Below are 11,131 nucleotides of genomic sequence, written 5' to 3' on the forward strand. Positions count from 1 at the left end.
GACTCTTAATTGACATTTCTGTCCCCAGTATTCTACCAATCATGGCATCTTTTATGCCTCTGCTTGCTTAAACATTTTTTTATACAGTACTTAATGTCACTCTCCTTCATAAGAATACTTACTGGTTTCCCACAGGCAAATAAGTATAAAAACTTGCTGTCATTGAATTCAGGACCCTCTGAGGTCTGTCCTCAATGCTAATTTTAGAGACTTAACTTCCGTATTTTTCTGTCCATAGCTTGCTTATCTCTCATAAGGGAGATGTCAGAGCATTTTAACCTCTGCTAGTCATTTAGTTCCTATTTTCAAAGGTCCCACTTGAAAACTATGCAAAATTGCCCTAACTGGTTTGTCTCAGTGGATAGAGCATTGGCCTGCTGCAAACTGAATGGTCACAAGTTAAATTCCAGTCAAGGGCACATACCCCAGTTGCAGGCTTGATCTCCAGCCCGGGTCAGGGCACATGCAGGAGGCAACTAATCAATGTGTCTCTCTCACATTGATGTTTCTCTGTCTCTCACCCTCCCTTCCACTCTCTAAAAATAAATGGGAAAATAGCTTTGGATGAGGATTAACAACAACAACAACAACAAAAAGAAAACTGTGTAAGATCAATTGTATGAGTTAGAATCACTGCACCCTGAAACTCGGTCTCCTCATGAGACGTAATCTCTGTGCCTGAAGTTTGATATGCTGACCATAAATAATTCAAAGTGCTTAGGTGGTCAAATTTTGCTCAGGCTATGGAAAAGAAGAATATATACTTACTAGAGGCGCAGTGCACAAAAATTTGTGCACTCGGGGGGGTCCCTCAGCCCGGCCTGTGCCTTCTTGCAGTCTGGGACCCCTCGGGGGATGATCACCTGCTAGCTTAGGCCTGCTCCCCGGGAAATTGGGCCTAAGCTTGCAGTCAGACATCCCTCTGGCAGCCTTGGAGCCCTTGGGGGATGTCCACTTGCCAGCGGGGAGCAGGCCTAAGCTGAAGTCAGACATCCTTAGTGCTGCTGAGGAGGCTGGAGAGGCTTCCACCACCACCGCTGTACTGGCAGCCGTCAGCCTGGCTTGTGGCTGAGCAGAGCTCTCCCTGTGGGAGCGTGCTGACCACCATGGGGCAGCTCCTGCATTGAGCATCTTCTCCCTGGTGGTCAGTGTGTGTCATAGTGACCAGTCAATCCCAATCATTCTGCTGTTAGGGTCAATTTGCATATTACCCTTTTATTATATAGGATAAACCCATTATCATGTATGAAAGCCTTCATCAGTGACTCATCCCTCCCATGCAAACCTTTTTGGTCAGGTGAGAGGTAGATCAATGTCTTCATAGCATAACAACTTGAAAAATGCCTTCAGATTCTTAAAAGGGGACTAAACTGCTCTCCCAATGCTATTTTAACCATTATCTAAGTTGTTATAGTCACATTTTGCAACTTGTCACTCCTAAAAATAATCAAGCTTCCTGGAAATTGTCAATGTTTCAAACAGTGAAGGGATGGTGAAACTTCTATGATATGTCTCTTGGGCAAGAGCTAGTCTTGGAGATCAAAAATTCTTTGGCTGGTCTCTGTAAATGCTCCTATATGCAACACAGCTATAAACAAAACATTGGGTTCATTTTTTTCCTCACACTATTCACACATCATAAGAAAAATTGCCAAAATGCCCTTTATGTCTTTATCTCTACTCACTGGTATAACCAGAATTGAACCTGAGAGAATAACTGTAGAGGTTGAGCTGCCCATGCTATTCATCAAAATGCTTGCCTGGAAAAAAGAAACATTGCCATGAGAAATAATGCTTCAGTTTTTCAGACCTCCGCTGTGAGAAAATATCCAGAGTTCACAGAATTCAGGCAATGTAAATTAGCAATTCCTCCCACAATACCTGTTCAACAATAATAAGTACTCAAGGGAATTTGTGTCCTTGGAAAATAAATGGGAGGTTGGTGACTTCTGCACAAAATCTCCTGTGACTTAAGAAATGGTATGTAGTTAAAATTAGTATTCAATGACTGAGTTTAGGGATGCATTTATTCTAAACAAATTTAAATTCTTATTTGAACATACTCAGGTTGTGGGAACTCTATCCCTGGTAAGGGATGTGTAGGAGGTAGATGTTTCATTCTTACATCAATGTTTCTCTCCCTCTCCTTCTTCTCTCTCTAAAAACTCAATAAAATATTTTAAATAAAATATGATCCATAAAGGAGTCTTCTTTCCTTCTGAAGGTTTTGTCATTAACCAGTCTTCTACTATTAAACTTATATGTCTCACTGAGGCAAACAGTTTTGAGACCTTGCTTCTAAAACGGAAGAAAGCTGAAGTAGCAGGCATTAGTGATAGTATATGTCTGAGCTCTCCGGGCAGATTGGGTGGCCTTGCCATCTCCATCAGCTATCTTGTCCTCTGTTTTTATGACACACACAGCACTTCCCATTTCATGTCATGGACAGCAAAACAACCCAAAGAAAGATAGTCAGAGAAGCTCTCAAGGGCTTACACACCTGGGCTTACCAGGAACCATTTCAGTAATGGCAACATTACCAGATTTCAAGAATTTGGTGCCATCTCCCAGTGTCTTACCAGTATCAATCTTCTTTAAGTCAGCAAACTTGTGTGCAGGGTAGGCTGTTTGACCATCCAGCTCAGGATAGCCAGCATCAGTTTTACGTAGAATGTTCAGAATAATCATCTGAGGCATGAAGCCAGCAGCCTCTACTGCTAGGTCTTTTTTGCTGCCACCAGCCACATGGCCATAAGGAGCATCTTTGTTAGACATGTTGTTGAAATTGAAGCCCACATTTTCCCCTGGAAGAGCTTTACTTACAACTCCATGGTGCATTTCAACAGACTTTACTTCAGTCATAACATTGACTGAAGCAAAGGAGACCCAACATGCTGAGTTTGAGAACACCACTCTCCACTTGCCTCACAAGGACATTACCAGCACCACCAATTATGTAGACATCCTGAAGGGGCAAATGAAAGGCACTTGAATTGTGGGAAAATATTTGAAATTATTTTGAAAGGAGAGAATAAGACTAAAACTCTGAATAACTTCAGGACAATTAAACCAGTGAAAGGGATTGTATAGCTCATTTACGGTGAAATAAAATAGGAGATTGAGGAAGTAAGTATGAACATTTTAAGGGATTATAATAAATATTAGGTGGGCTAACTGGTCCATCAACTTCTTAGATTATGAAAGGACCAGAACAGATTCACTCAATTTTCCCTAGCCTAAATGAATTTTTAAAATGTGATAATGACATAAATATGGAAACTATGGTCTCTTCAGAACCAGTCCTGATTAATGTTGTGAAGTAAAGGAGAAAATTATAATTCTGAGTGATGGGTTGGTCAGGTTGGCATGACACAGGAGTAGGAAGGGCTGAGAACATTGATATAAATTAAATGGCCTGTAAGTAATGAGAAAATTGTCGGATACCTGTGCACAATGTACCTTTGTACTCACATTTGCTAATGAAATTGCTAATAGAAAGTTAAAGGGTGATTTGCTTATGATAGGGGATATGGTGATGCAATTCTGAAAGGCTTATATGTAAAAATATGTCTCAAAGTAAAAAATTATGAATGCAAGTATTGTGTACTAATGCATTACCCCTACCAGAATAGATGTTATATCTGAATGGGATAATTTTTCAATACCTAAAAATTAAGAAGAAGAAAGTCATGCCAATCTGCTCACTTGTTTAAATGTGGTCTGCCAGATGGAATTCTTTGGAATTACCAAAATTCACTCAAATGGCTAATTTAAAATAATATAAAATATTTGGGTTTTATCAGGAAATTTTAGTTTATTTAAGTTTCACCTGTATTAGTAATCCAAAATTCTTGTTTAATATTTCAGTGTTATCTGTGAGAAAAGCTGATGGATCTTGGAGTGTAACAGTAGGCTACAAAGGATTAAACATAGTGTTGCCTCCATAGTGTGCAGAACCCAATATGATTTTAACAATTCAAACTGTGCAACATGCTAAAGAAAATCAGTATTCTGTGATCAATTTTTTTGTTTTGTTTTTTTCCAATTCCTATTTCAAAAGAAAGAGAAACTAATTTGTATTCACGTGGAATGAAACTGAACAAATACTGTGTTCTCATACAGATATATAGGTCCTGCTGATTACTGACAAAATCTGCTATGAAGAGACTTACAGTTGATTAAATTAAAATACTGTTAATGCTCAGATTGATGATACATTGTTGACAACTCAATCTGAGGATCAAGTGGGCTAAACTAAATGCTGGTTAATCTTATGTCCAACAGAGGCTAACCTAGAGAGTAAAGCATAAATGGCAAGATTCTTTAAAAAATTGTGTAAACTGGAGACACTAGAGATATACCTCAGATAACCAAAACTAAGTTATGTTCTCAGGGAGCTCCTAAAGGAAACTAAGAAGAATGAAGATTGATTGAGTTGGTGGTTTGTGGAGAAATCCCATACCACGTCTGAGATTTTTACTGGTCCCGCTTCACAAAAATGCCAGGGAAAAAGATGAATTTTAATGATATGTAAACAGAAAACACTCAAAGTTTAAAAAAAGAATTCTGTCCCATAGTTTACCCGGCCTAATCCTGGGATGGTTCCACCCCAAAGCTCAAGTGATATGAGAAGTATCGGCCACTGGCACTGAGGCTGCCGAGAGCCTTTTGTCAAAGCTCACGTCTGCCAGCCGACATTAACTGCTGGGAACTTGGGACAGAAATTTGCCTGAAGCTGTTGCCATATAAATTCCCGTTGATAGGCAATTTTTGGTCTGTTACTGGGCTTCAAATGAAACTGTTTCTGCTATGGAAGGACATAAAATTATTTTGAGACATGAACTACCACTCACATCATGAATTATGTCAAAAAAGACTTCCAATATGAGAGGGAAACACACAGAGGAGTTGGAAATGATATATTAACAAATATGCTACAACAGTACTCATTTCATGCATGAGCAGGTGGCTGCCAGACCTTGGGGTTCAATGTTAGATTCACCTGAGGAGTTGTCTCACTCTCTATCTAAATGGGTACCTCCCTAAGGCCCCTTCATAAAGAATGTTGACCAAGCAGCCATGTAACATATGATATTTTACAGGAGGCTTAGTCTGAAATGTAGCTGTATCATATCTGGCCAATGGCTGAAACTTTAAAGAACTTAAAAAATAAAACTACTGCCCGGGCCAGTGTGGCTCAATGGTTGAGCATCAAACATCAACCTGTGAACCAGGAGGTCATGGTTCAGTTGCCAGTCAGGGCACATGCCTAGGTTGCAGGCTTCATCCCCAGTGTGGGCATGCAGGAGGCAGCTGATCAATGATTCTCTCTCATCATTGACATTTATATCTTGTTCTACCTCTCCCTTCCTCTCTGAAATCAATAAAAAATATTTTATAAAATATAAACAAATAATAAAACTACTAAGTAAGCAGAATTAGGAACAGTGCTCCTTGTAGCATCAGAAGAACCACATAAAAATAATAAAACAGTAGAATCTTACACCAATTTTTAGTTAGAAGCCAGTGGATTGGCAAAAAAAAAAAAAAAATGATCCTTAAACAAATAGAATATGAAAGAAATCACAGTATGAGGCACTATTGTTATGGGGAAAAGATTGTGATTTTGAAAAAAAAAATCAAAGTTATACATAATGAACTGTGTGTTTGTATATGTCACTAGTTAGTTAAATTATAATATGTTGAGAACAATACCTAGATATAATGGACTTACAATATCTTCTGTGCTCAACTTATTGTAGTATTCTCTGTCCAAGATTTTGAGAAAAGAGGCCACAATAAAAATAAAGAATACTTAGCACACTAAAATCAACATTAATTTAGGGAAGACATGGTGAGCTCACAGGAGCCTCAATATTCTTTCAGCACACCTATGGGGAGTTCTTTTGAATACTCCAAGTATATTTGGGAGTGACAATTAGCCTTATAACATTCTCACATGCACACTGTTCCAGGAAGGACTATCTATGTGTGCCCCCTAGAGGGAGGTGGCAAAGCTCAGAAAAATGGTCTTTGACTTTGGCAGAGGAAAGTACAAGAACAAAGTTGTGAGAGACTTTTGGCCCCAGTATGCTATGGGAATACATTTATGGAAAGCATATTTTGCATAATTACTCTTTTTACCTGTCAAAGCACCATGAATAAACTTAAAAAAACAAACTTACCCAATTCTGCAGTTAATCAGCACTGATACCTTTTAAACTTATCTAGGAGTTTTATCAATGGAGATAAGATAGGGATTATTTAATGAAAAGGTCTTTTGAATCTTTGATGAGTTAATAGAGTCTAAAAAATGAAATTAGATTGCTCACAATGTTATAAAAATTTGCAAGAGCAAATGTTTTTACCTTTACATTTAACGCAAAATTGTTAACATTATCAAAGTGAAGAAATGACTAGCATTCATAATTTAAAATCAACCTCATTAATATAATGTAATCAATGCTAAGAAATTTGAGAGATTAGATCCCTCCTTTTCATCTTCAAAGTCACTGCATCCAGTTTAAGCAGAAACCTGCCCATTTATTTTCACCATTAAAAAGATCATGCTTCCAGACATACCTACATTTCTGTCAGCTTATAGATTTACTTAACCGATTTAAGATTTTGTGGCTTTGCAAATGCCTATTCCCAAGTTTAGACTGTGTATACAAAAGCCTTATTTGTTATCCTATGGAATAGGTGATTTCAAAAGTTTTCTAGAATATATTAATTTATATAAATTGCATGAAAGTAAATTTATTTTTGTACTGGTTGTGCTTATTGATGACATATAGCATTTTTATGTATAAGAAAGAATATGTATCAAATATTTTATCTACTTATACCTACACTTCCATTTAAAAATTATTTGCTAACATATATGGTTATTATATGTTGTTACCACAAACCTGTGCTTTAAATGCTAACAACATCAAAAAATTAAATGAAAAGCAAAACAAAACAAAATTGAGACAATGATGCTTTTTCCATAAGACTGATAAGTGAATTCTATTATAAAATAGATTTGTTTGGTACAAACTTCAATTGAACTAAAGTCTTTCTGAGATTAGAATTAGAATAACATGTTAGAAATATAAATAATAATGGAATCTGTGTATGATGCTACAGTTTTTACAAACTAAGCTCAAAAATATTCAAATTGTCATCTGTATTTAAATATATACCTTTCAAAAATAAAGTTATTCTAATATAAATGGAACATATGTTGATTTTTCAAATTGGTGCTTTACATCCTATTTTTTTCAAAATCAAAGAATAATTTTATGATAAGCATATTAAGCATTTTGTAAAGCAAATAACATAATAATTTGTGTATCCATAAAAATTAACAACTAAGGATGAATTTTAACTAACCAAATATTTTTAGTTCAAATAAAAAATGTCCTTCATACCCTAGCCGGCTTGGCTCAGTGGATAGAGCGTCAGCCTGCGGACTGAAGGTTCCAGGTTTTATTCCGGCCAAGGGCACATGCCTGGGTTGCGGGCTCGTTCCCCAGTAGGGGGTGTGCAGGAGGCAGCCAATCAATGATTCTCATCATTGATGTTTCTATCTCTCTCTCCTTCTCCCTTCCTCTCTGAAATCAATAAAGAAATATATTTTTAAAAAAATGGCCTTCATGAAAGAAAAATGTTATATCCTATAAAAATGTATGTGTAGGAAATATTAAATTTTTACTTTTATTGTAAGGACTAAAAAGAAAAGTACCTACTTGGTAAGGTTATCATTTTCTATTCATTGAAATCACAATGAAATGTACATTTATAAAATAAGATGATGGAGTGATGGAAAATGTAATGTTACGCCAACCCAAAAAGCCGTGTTATATTTGTGACATTATACTCAAGACATGTCAAAATGTGTCTCCTTTTATATTTATATGAAGTTGACTTATGAATTGTTTACAATTCACCATAATTTAAAAGTTAGTTTTCCATGACATTCATTACCAAAACAATTGTTAAGGCTTCCACTGAGCTTTGAAATATTGCAATTATGCCCATAGGACCCAGCACACAATGTGCAGGTAAAAGTCCAGATTCTAAGCAACAGAATCATCCATCAAATTAATTTTTGTATTTGAATTTGTCCAGTCATTTTAATCAATGGATAATTTAAATTTTAATCATTGAAATTTAAAAAGAAAATGACATTAAGTAGTATAATATAGATAGATGAAAGACATAAACTAGATGATAGACTGGGAAAAATTATCTTAAAGTCAGAAGAGATAAATAGAAACATTGAAAAATAAATGAAATGTAAGTTAACAGATGTAATCATAGCATTTATGCTTAGCTCTAGTATACATCCGAAAGAAGCTAGTTAAGAATGAAGGAGTTTAAGGAAATGTGAAACTTTGTTCTGAACTCGTAAAAGACATGGATTTTAGAATCCAGAAGCATCATTTCCAGGCTGGCGCGGGGAGGGGGGGGGGAGCTGAAAAGGATGCCACAAAAGACCCCCAAACAGTCAACAATAAGGGAAAGTATGTTACTAACTTTTCTTTAAGCATTAAACACAAAATCCACTTGCTGAGCCTTGGTCAGTGGGGATCAGTTTGTTGGACACTATCCTGTGCACCAAAAAGTTACCCATTCGATTCCTGGTCAGGCCTCATGCCCAGGTTGCTGGCTTGATCCCTAGTAGAGGGCATGCAGGGGCAGCAAATCACTGTTTCCCTAACACAGCGATATTTCTATATTTCTCTCTCTCTCCTTCTCCCTTCCCCTATTTAAACAAACAAACAAACAAACAAAAACAAACAAATAAATAAATAATGGAAAAATTCACCTGCTGAAATTTAAAATTCATTCTTTTGTTTTAGGCTCAATTGGCAGAAACACTTACTCAATATATCAATCTTTTTTACACAAAAGTGTTTTATATTTGAGGTGTTTCAAATATATTTGTCCTTTTTCTTACTTGGTTTTATTCTCTTTTCTATTTTACTAGAGGCCTGGTGCATGAAAATTCGTGCACAGGGCTAGGGGGTTCCCTCAGCTCAGCCTGCCCCTCTCACAGTCCAGGAGCCCATGGGGAGCAGGCCTAAGCCTCTGTCTGGCCTCCCTCTGTAGGGAGTAACCAGGCTGAACAGGGGAAGGTGCTGCCCCCATCACCTTGCTGCTGCTGCCACTGCTGGCTGTGGCGGCTATGAGGCCTGAGGCCCAGGCCTCGCAGCCACTAGGCTTACGGCTGCCTGAGCCCATGGCTGCCTGGCAGCTGCTGTGGCTTTGTCCGGATGGACATCCAGATGGATGTTCGGAAGACGTCTGCTCTAATTAGAATATTACCCTTTTATTAGTATAGATTTTTAAAGGTAGAAATAAGTGGTGATAAGTTAAATTAATTTTTAGGTTTCAGTTTTCTTTTTTTTTTTTTAAGTGTATAGCTTTCACACAGCTCTATGACAAAAATTAAACATCACTTGTTGAAATTTTATAGGTTATGTTGAGGATAAGTTATGACTTTTATACCTAGAATCCCTTTTGGAGCAACTGTGAGATTTATAGAACCTGCTTTATAAATACAGTGCCTTCCACTCTTTTTCAAATATAAAATTTATACCCATGCACAACTAAATTCTAAGAAGTATCAGTTTTGCTTTGAATAAAACTAAACTGTGTAATAGTATTAGGTATTTCACCCTATAGTTACTTATTATATATTTACTATGTCAAACACTATTCTAGGTAATAAGGATACAGTAAGAAAAATAAACAAACAACAACTTCTGTCATGGAGATTACATATTTTATATTCTAAAATGTACTGGAACTTTCTCTCTCTCTCTTTTTTTAATTTATCTTTATTGTTGAAAATATTACAGATGTCCTATTTCCTCTCATATTCATCACCTCCTCATCTTTCTTTCTTTCCTTCTTTCTCTTTTCTTTCATTTGTGAGAAGGACATATAACATTTTTCTTCAAGATTTCTCAATTTACCTATAAATTAATAAACATGAACCTCATTGGCCATATACCAATGTATTCTGTAGAACATACATTGTGTTCTGAAAGTGCAAACTTTGTCATGGAATATGTACCTATCTCAAAAACTGAAAACCTAAAATAATACAGAAGTCATACAATTCTATGGTAAAAAATTATTCAACAGATTCAACATTTGTTTAATACAAATGGGTCTTGATTTACTACATGTAATGGCCTATTCAATTGGCTAACATGGCATGTTTAATTTCAGAGCTTATGGACAAGAAATATGCTCTCTGTTGTTGTTTTGTTGTTGTTGTTGTTGTGGGAGATATCCAATACTTAAAGCTCTTAATTCATAGAAAATTAATTATAGAAACAGGATTTGGGACTTGCTAACTAACAGATTATGGAAACTTGTTTTTGTCATTAAGCAGGTGGTTAGCACCATTCTGCATTTTCATAGGCTTAATATACATTTTCCTTCTCCAGATCCAGGAGAAAATTGTTATAAATAGTCCTGGAAAGAGCAATTAGGAACAGTAATTTATTCTCCATGGCATTTTATTAAGTTTTACTAAACTCAAATGAGTCTCATAAGAAAATGATTATAATATTTAACTCATAATTTCTAACAAATTCGATTACATGATGGCTTCCTTAAAATTCTAACATAAGAATAAATAATACTTAATCCAGTAATTTTTTTTATGTAAGCTTATTGGCCTTTAAATTATTTTGTTTCCTTTCTTTTTTTTTCTGCTGAGAATTAAGGACACAGTCCCAATTCAAGAGGTATAGAATGTGTCCATTTTATATTTCTTATATAAAAATCTATGGTCCTTGTTAGTCATCAAAATTAAAATTTATACTGATTTAGTTGTTAGAGCCTGAAACAAGACTTTGAAGATTTTCACTTGAAGATGGATTCTAGTGGTCATTCTGAGATGAAAATCTTAGATATTTATTTTAAAAAATCAGTAATAAACCTAGATGATTTTAAAATGCTTTTATGGCCCTATGGTTTTAGTTATTAAAGCAATGAATTTCCACAATGATTTTTGTTGAAAAATTGTATCAATGTTCAGAGAAGTAATTTAAGATGTGAAATGTGTTCTTCCTATAAAAAGCTGTCATTTTAAAAAATCTTGTGCAGTTACCTTTTGTTCACTGCA

The 11,131-nt window shown here is 35.8% G+C and overlaps 1 pseudogene; it reads right to left on the reverse strand.

Moving 5' to 3' along the window:
* Positions 1-2,298: 2,298 nt before the first annotated feature.
* LOC139002695 (elongation factor 1-alpha 1 pseudogene) lies at positions 2,299-9,231 on the reverse strand (annotated as a pseudogene).
* Positions 9,232-11,131: the final 1,900 nt, after the last annotated feature.

Source organism: Myotis yumanensis, unplaced genomic scaffold (assembly GCF_028538775.1).
Source record: "Myotis yumanensis isolate MYYU_CA2020_CCGP unplaced genomic scaffold, mMyoYum1.0.hap1 SCAF_2, whole genome shotgun sequence".
In the NCBI taxonomy this organism is placed as follows: Eukaryota; Metazoa; Chordata; class Mammalia; order Chiroptera; family Vespertilionidae; genus Myotis; species Myotis yumanensis.